Below are 9059 nucleotides of genomic sequence, written 5' to 3' on the forward strand. Positions count from 1 at the left end.
ACAAGTTTGATCACTTGGGAATCCCTAGAAACCAGTTAAAACGTAGAGAGGATAGTCTCCTTCATGATAATTGGATATTCTAAGTTCTTAGTGATTTATTTTTTATCTGCATGTCTTCTCATTACTGGCTAGCACCAAAGTTTATCAGAATGATGGGCAGGCATCTATCAGATGCAGATCTGCTCTTCACACTGGTTTATTGTGTATCAGTGAGTAGTTTCATATCATGGTGCACATATGGAGGTCAATGTGAGTTTCCTTCTTCCAGCATGTGGGTCCCAAGGGTGGCCTCATGTCCTCAGGCATGGTTGCAAGCACCCTTATCTACAGAACCATCTTGCTGGCACCTAGATTTTTTTGAGAGAGAGAGAGGTAGTGAACAGGGTATTATTATGTACCCCTGGCTGCTTGTAACTCTTGCTATGTTGACTAAATGACCTCAGACTCGGAGATCTACTTGCCTCTGCCTCTTGGGTGTTGCCATTAAAGGTGGGTACCATCATACCTAGCTTCTGGCTGGTCTCTCTCTTTCTTAAAGGTTTATTTTGTAATTTTTACAATTTTATGTAAGTGTATGTGCCTATGTGTGGGTATGTGCACTTGAGTGTAGATAGGAACTACCTGATGTGGGTGCTGGGACCTGAATTTGGGTCTTCTGTCATCTCTCTAGACCCTAGGCTAGCTATAAAATACTCTCAGACACAGAGCAGAACTTCAAAGAGTATCAGTCATTGGGTCCTTGCCAGGTGTGGTGGTACACACCTATAATCTCAGGATTTAGGAAACTGAGGCAGGAGAACTATTGAGTTTGGGGCCAGCACAGACTATACAGGGAGATCATGTCTCAAACACACAGGCTGCCAGAATAGCTGAGAGAAAGGTGCTTGCCTTCCAGCACATAGTGGAAAGACTTCTTTGACTTCTCTGTGAGTCTGCTGACATGTATGGACCACACACATACAAATGAGTATACACGAAAAATATATATATTAAATATAAAATGCTTAAAAGCCATTGGCTTTTCTTTTGAAAAATAGCTATTTATTTTTTTGAGTTCTATATGCATTCAATGCACCTCAGTTCTATTTTCCCTCTATATGGTAATGGTAATTGGCTTCTGAAAATTACATGAAACACTGAGGAATGAACATTTCCATTAAAATGACCTACAGTTATTATTTTACACTTACTTTTATGACCTTAAGTGGGAATCACTCATAAAAATATACTTTTAGAAGCCCTTAATTAAAACAATATAAAATGGTAGCAATGCAAATGATCTTTTCTTTGTTTCCTTCTTCTTTTTTTTTATAGGCTGATAGTTCCTGGTTCTCCTGCCTCTATCTCCTGAGTACCAGGATTATAGGTCTACACCACCATATTTAGGCTGCAAATGATTTTAGATCTCACATGAAACAACCCAAACATATAAAATTGAATAATTATAGGAATATAAACAAAATTAAGTTTTAATATTTTGTTTTCTTCTTTAACATAAGTCTTACTATGAGCCCAGGGTGGTCTAGAACTCCCTATGTAGACTAAGCTGACCTTGAACTCAGGTCTACCAGCCTCAGTCTCCAGAGCTGAGGAGTGTGCTACCTCACTCAGCCTAACTACTAGTTACTTAAGACAGGGTTTCCTGTAGCACAGGATAGCTCCCCCCGCCTCCCGGCCAACTATATAGCCAGAAATAACCTTGGATCTTCTGATTCTCCTGCTTCTACTGCTCCACCCGAGTCAATGTTGGTATGGTAGGTGTTTTGCCATTGTTTTTTTTTTTTTTTTTTTTTTATTCAGTGCTGGTAATTAAACTAGGGCTTTGCGCACACTAGGCAAGTGCTCTACTGAGCATCCTCACTCCTTCTTGAGCCAGGGAGATTGCTCAGGAGGTAAAGAGTTGTTGCCAAGCCTGACAACATTACTTTGATCCACAGGCTCCACATGGTAGAAGGAAACTGCCTTTTGAAATTTTTCCTCTGAGCTGCACCCAATACCATGACACAGAGGCACCCATTCACACACAATAAACTCATAAATATATTAGTTTTCTTTTTAATCCATGTAAGAATAATAATGTGCAATAAAATCATTCATGTGTACAAACCATTAAAATAGAAACAAAACTGCCCAGGTGAATAAAAGGGACCTGCAGGAGGGTGAGGGGAGAGAAAGGGGAAGGTATGTGTGTGTAAATATAGTCACTGTACATGACATGCGTGCCTGTAAAGAGTCAGTGTATATGATGCACATGTGTGGAAAGACGGCCATAGGACATGGTGTACTTGTATGTAAATGCCTTTGTGAAGCCCACCACTATGTGTAATTCCTTCATTATACGCAAAGAGTGTGCAGAACAGCAGGAGAGATTGTTACTCAGACAAATGAGTGTGCTTTAACCTCGTCTGTTTTCCCTTTCTATCATTTTCTTGTCAAAGAGAATCCCGGAAGAGCAGTCTGAAAAGCCATCCAAGGTACTTTGAAACAGCCCCTGTTGCGTAGTAACTCCTGAGCTGCCATCCTGTTGCCATCCTGAGGTTGTTTTCCCGGTGATTGGGTATCTTTGCTTTCACCCTTCTTCTGGTAGAGCCGAGGAAATTAGAGGTTTTCTATTTGGAAGGCAAGGGAGAAACAAACATGGTATAGTACGAGCTGCTGTTCGATACATCGATTTACCGAGGCTTAATTTTTATTTATTATCTTCGACTACTTTTAATTTTTATGTGTAGTTCATGCATGTGGGTGCTTTGCCCGTGGAGGCCAGAAGGGGGCGTTAACTCCCTTAGGGGTGAAGTTACAGATGGCTATGAGCCTGCTTGGGTATACTTTTAAGAACAGCCAGTTCCCTTAACTCCTGACCCATCTCCCTACCCTGCTACAGGTGTCTAATCTAACAAACAAGTAATCCAAGTATCTCTCAACAAGGGAGAAAGCAAATATAGCAGGCGAGGATGCTCCTGAGAGCAGAGGCCAGGGCACAGCTCAAAGGAGTCTGGTCTCTCCATCACCCCGTGGGTCTTAGGGCTTTAACTCAAGTCAGGCATGCATGGCAGCAGGTGCCTTTAGCTGCTGAGCCATCCCACTGGCCCAGTAATAACCATTTACAGGGGATTTACACAGATTAGAGGAGGCTACACCAGGATGAGTTGAAAAGGGTGACTGCAGACCAGTCATGAGATGCCAAAATGCCCTTAAGCCAGAGGCACATACACATGTGGATATGTTTGTTTTAGGATGCAGGCTTGTTAGCACTTAAACTCCTGTGCTCACATCCAGACAAAAGAAAGAGAAAAAAGAGGCAGACAAAGTGAGAGGCTCAGGTACCTGTGGCCCCGATGGAGGCGATTCCTTTCATAGCACCAAAAACAGGGTAAGGATGAATAGGGTGGAGGGGGATTGGGTGGGATTATGGACACCTGATAACTGTTTTTCCCTGTGATGTACAATATGAAACTAGATTTTTTTTTTTAAAGGTAAGGGAGCAGAAAAGGTAAGGAATGGTTCCTGTGGAGGGCAAAGAGGCAGCTTGACCAGAGAGCTGCAATAGCTTGCCAAACACAACAGACCAGAGATGAAATTGTTTCCAACTGACTTTGTGGAATTCTCTGACTGCAGTAACATTCCACACATTTGTGTCCAGTTCTAACACAGTTCGCCTGGTTTTAATAGTTGACTAATTAAAAAAGTAACTAAGACCATAGGAGCTGGACACAGGCTATATACCCATGGTTCTGGCAGCAGCATGAACCCACAACCCGAGGCTGAGGCAGGAGTGCCACTCACACCAGGAATTCAAGGTCAACTGGGCAACAGAGAAAAAAGGTATAGAGAAAGGTGCAGCGGTGCCTGCTGTAAACCCTGGCACTCGAAGACTGAAGCACCTGAAAGACAGAGACCAGAGAGTCAGAAGTTCAAGGCTATACAGTGAATATGTGTCCTGTGAGTCTGAGACCAGCTGGAAGATACAGCAATACCCTCTGCCTCCCAACACACAGGCACACACGTGAATGCACACAAACACACTCACACACTCACATACACAGACACACACTCAGACACACACAGACACACATACACACACAGGCACACATACACACATACACACACACACACATAGAAACACATAGGCACACAGACACACACACAGGTACATACACACAGGAACACACACACAGACACACTCATACACACAGACACACAGACACACACTCAAACACACACAGACACACATACACACACAGGCACACAAACACACATATATATACACACACACACAGAAACACATAGGCACACAGACACACACACAGGTACACACACAGGCACACACACACACNCAGGCACACAAACACACATATATATACACACACACACAGAAACACATAGGCACACAGACACACACACAGGTACACACACAGGCACACACACACACTCAGACACACACACACACAGACACACACACACACATGCTCACACACACAGACACACAAAGACATATGCTCACAGACACACACTCACACACAGACACACATACACACCCAGATACACATAGGCACACAGACAGACAGACAGGCACACAGGCACACAGACACACACAGACACATACACACTCACACACACAGTCACACATACACACATACTCACATACATACACACAGGCACACATACACACAGACATACACTCACATACACAGACACACATACACACACAGGCACACAGACACACATATGTACACACACACACACAGAAACACATAGGCACACAGACGCACACACAGGTACACACACGCAGGCACACACACAGACACAGACACAGGTACACACACACAGACACACAAAGACATACACAGATACACATAGGCACACAGACACACAGGTACACACACAGACACATACACACTCACACACACAGTCACACATACACACAGACACATGCTCACGAACACAGACACATACACATAGACACACACTCACACACGCAGACACACACACACATACACACACACTCTCACTCCTCAAAGCAAAATGAAAAAAAGTAATAAACCCAAAGTAGCTCAAGCTTGTACTCCTGCAGCACTGTGAGTTTAAGGCCGACTGGGTCTCCACAAGAGCAGTGGACTAGCAGGGGAGGGTAACCTGCCTTATAAAGAATTTTCATTATTTGCCTTAGTGGCAGATAGTTTTTGTACACATATGTCATATGCAAATATAAAACATCGACATGTTTATTATAAGCATGTATTGCAATTATATATATTTATGTATATATATATAAAAATATGTATATATATTCACTTTCTGCCAAAAACGTTTAATTTAACTGTATATTAGATTTGTTAAGGATTTTCTCTGGGCATGAGCACTGGACTGACTGTAAAATTAGTCATTTCCAGCTGTTCGTGCTGACACATGCTCACAGTCCCTGCACTCTGTAAGAGGCAGAGGCCAGCGGATTTTGTGAGCTGAAAGCCAGCCTGGTCTACACAATGAGTGCCAAGCCAGCCAAGGCTGGATCTTCAGACCCTGTCTCAAACAACAACAACAACAACAACAACAGCGACAACAAAGCTTTTTCTGTGTTAAATTCACAGAATTGTATGGATATGCTACAGGTTGTACAGTGCACATGGGAACCCCTAAGCAAGCTCTTCTGATCATTTATATTAAGAAAAAGTTTGTATCCCACAGTTAAAGTGACAAATCTTGGGTGGAGAGATGGCTCAGTGTTTAAGAGCACTGACTGCTCTTCTAGCGGTTCTGAGTTCAATTCCCAGCAACCACCTGATGGCTCACAACCATCTGTAATAATGGGATGCCCTCTTCTGGTTTCAGGTTTGTCTGAAGACAGCTACAGTGTACTCATATAAATAAAACAAATCTTAAAAAAAAGTGACAAATCTTGTCTTCAGGGTGGCTTCTAACCTAATACCATTAAAAATCTAAAGAAACAAAGTGAAGTGTGACAAATAGCTTTAAAATTCTATGAGATGATGGTGGCAATGCCCGTATTCTCTGCACTTGGCAGGAGGAGGTAAGAGGATTAGAAGTTCAATGCCAGCCTGAACCACTTGAAATTTTTGTTGTTGTTATTTTTATTTTTTTGAAATGTTGGAAATAATCATAATAATAATAATAAATAGGCTAGAGAGATGGCTCAGAGTTTAAGAGCACTGGCTGCTCTTCTAGAGGACCAGGGATCCCAGCATCCACATGGCAGCTCACAATTGTTTGTAACTCTAGCTCAAGGGAATCCGATATCCCCACACAGGCATATATGCAGGCAAAACATTAACACACATAAAAATAAATACATTTAAAAAATAAAATAATAAGAAATCATAGCAGGAGAAAGGACTCAGTCACAGAGCATGTACTGCTGTTTAGGAGGGACGGAGTTTGGTTCCTAGCACCCACAGCAGGAGGCTCACTCACAACCTGGCCTTTAGGCTCAGTTCCGGCTCACGCACAAACCCACAGTTTTACACACACACACACACACANACACACACACACACACCTAGCCATAACTAAAAATAAAAATTAGTGGCTATAGAGATGTCTCAGTGGTTAAGAGCACTGGCTGCTCTCGCAGACTACCTGAGTTCAATTCTCAGCAACTGCATGTGGTTCACAAACTCTGTAAGCCTAGTTCCAGGAGATCTGATACTACACAGGCTCTTAACCTCAAAGTCATCTCCCGAATCTCATAGGAGAGTTCAATGAATCAAAAACAAACAAACAAACAAACAAACAAACAAACAAACAAACAAAAAACCCAAAACCACAATGAAACGACAACAAAACCCAAAGAAAGGCAAAAACAAAACAGAACTTGGAGATTTGACCTGGCGACTCAGCACTTTGTTAGCAAGCACAGGTCTTGGCTCCCAGAGAGATGGCCGGAGGGAAAGGAAATGAACTGGATATATAGCACAGTTGAACATTTACCTAGCATTCTGGGGCCCTGGTTCCCAGCCACACCACACACATCCACACTCACACACACTCATTCACACAAATACACACAAACACATATACACTCATATACACTTACACACACATTCACTCACACATACACACACACACACATACACACTCACATACACTCAGACACACATACTCACACACATACACACTCATTCACATATACTCACACACACATACACATACTCACATACACACACACACACACATACACACATGAGAACTAGAAGTGACAGAAAGTGTGATACACAGATGCTGAATGAGGGAGGAGAGGAGAAGGACTTGTCTCAGAGAACACTTCCTGGAGAGGATGTGATCCACCTAGTCAGAGTCTCTGCGTGGACACAATGGACACACCAGTTTGAGAGGAATTCTATGCCAAAGGTGGAAGAATGGAATGAGGAAGACTGGGACACATTTGAGGGGGAGGGGTGCGGCAGCTAGGTCAGGAGAACCTGAATACCATCGTTTTGATTCTCATTTTGTTATTCTGAAAAGGGTCTCACTATGAAGTACAGGCTTGGCGGGTGTTGTGGAAGTATTTCTTTGAGAAAAAACAAATGTATCAAGGAGATGCGCCGCACACAGCACCTTTAATTGAATCTGTTTTAAAGGCTCAATGTCGTGCTGAGCGTCAGCAAGGAACACCATAGGCGCTTTTAATGAACAGAAGAAAGATAACGGGTGTTCTGTTAGATGAGCTAAAAGTCTCAACCCCCAAAGGTTATCCCCAAATCTGCAACATGTCTGCCGTCAATTTGTTTACCTTAGCAACCCCTTTGCGTTCTTACTGGATCCCGGGTAAAAGGAGCATGTGAGATTTCACTTAAAGCATGCAGAAAATGTGGAGACACGAAAGGAAGATTTCAACTTGTGATCTACTACCTGGGTTCACGGAGGCTTGTGTCACCCAGGTCAACAAGTCTTTGTTACAACATTTACATGTGAAATTGTGACAGCCTAGGTCCCTTGAGAACTGTCCTCAAAGCCAAGGTGGGACTTACAATTGGCACTGGCCGAGCAGGACCTTGGGAAGTTATCTTAATGTTTATCTTACGTAGGCTCTTATAATAATTGCAGGTGACGTTTGTGTACTGTATATAGAGCTAATGTAAACTCTGGGTAAATGGATGCTGTAACGTGAGTAGGCTACAGCGCCACCCGCTTTTACAGAGGATCCTTGCTACTAACAGAAGTATACTGCTTTTATTCAAATTTCCCTTTGGTTTGTAAACTTGGTGTCTAGGTCAAACTTTCGCTTCACTTTGACCAGTCACATTGCTTGGCTTTATCAAGCTTCCCTACCGCCCTGATTTTTATGGTAGGGCATTTGTGCAGACAGCCGAGATAAAGGGTGGCTAACTATGGGCCTGTGTTTGTGTTTTTCCGGGCCTCTTCTTTGTATATACAGGAATTCTTTTGCTACTGTGAAACACCCCCCACCCCCACCTCCACCACTGCCTTTGTTATTTATGAAGGAACGCTGGGGTGAATCTGCAACTCCCTCACTCCTCCCAAACACATTTTACTGCTGTCTTCCAAGGTGAGGCAGACCAGCAGACACCAAAGGACAAGGCTTTAACATATTCAGTCCTGTGAAAGCCCTTCTCATCCACTGCTCAGTAGCCTGCCTTGTACTTACTGTAAGTTTCCAGGTCCCCTACCAAACGTACTTCTCAGAACTTTGATAGTAAAGAGCAATGTGTCTCAGATATGCACATAGAGGCCTAAGCTTCCCGTCCCCTCCTCTGATAAATGTTCATTACTGACTTGCTCTTTCTTCATTTCCTCTCTAAGGCTTTCCCTGGGTTTGAAAAGCTCGTATTAAACAATAGACGTAGCAACCATTCTTTACACCAAATGAATAGACCCATAAAAGCTACAGTCTACAGACCAACAGAATAAGCTCATTTAGCAAATGCCTGTGTGCCTTAACCAGCTTGGGGTGGGGGGGAGGTATCTCTACTATTTTTCTTCCTCAAGACATACTTTAAATGAACCAAAGAGCTAAAATTAATTATAAATGGATGTCTAGTTCCTCTCTCTCTCTCTCTCTCTCTCTCTCTCTCCTCTCCTCT

General features: G+C 42.9%; 1 protein-coding gene across 1 annotated transcript in view; it reads right to left on the minus strand.

The window, feature by feature from the left end:
• Window positions 1–2039: 2039 nt before the first annotated feature.
• Window positions 2040–9059, minus strand: part of Apela (apelin receptor early endogenous ligand) — a 9449-nt gene continuing 2429 nt past the window's right edge. The window contains exon 3 of the mRNA XM_029480913.1: window positions 2040–2609. The gene's annotated coding sequence lies outside the window, so the exon portion shown is untranslated. The remainder of the gene's footprint in view (window positions 2610–9059) is intronic.

This window comes from Mus caroli, chromosome 8 (assembly GCF_900094665.2).
Source record: "Mus caroli chromosome 8, CAROLI_EIJ_v1.1, whole genome shotgun sequence".
Classification (NCBI taxonomy): domain Eukaryota; kingdom Metazoa; phylum Chordata; class Mammalia; order Rodentia; family Muridae; genus Mus; species Mus caroli.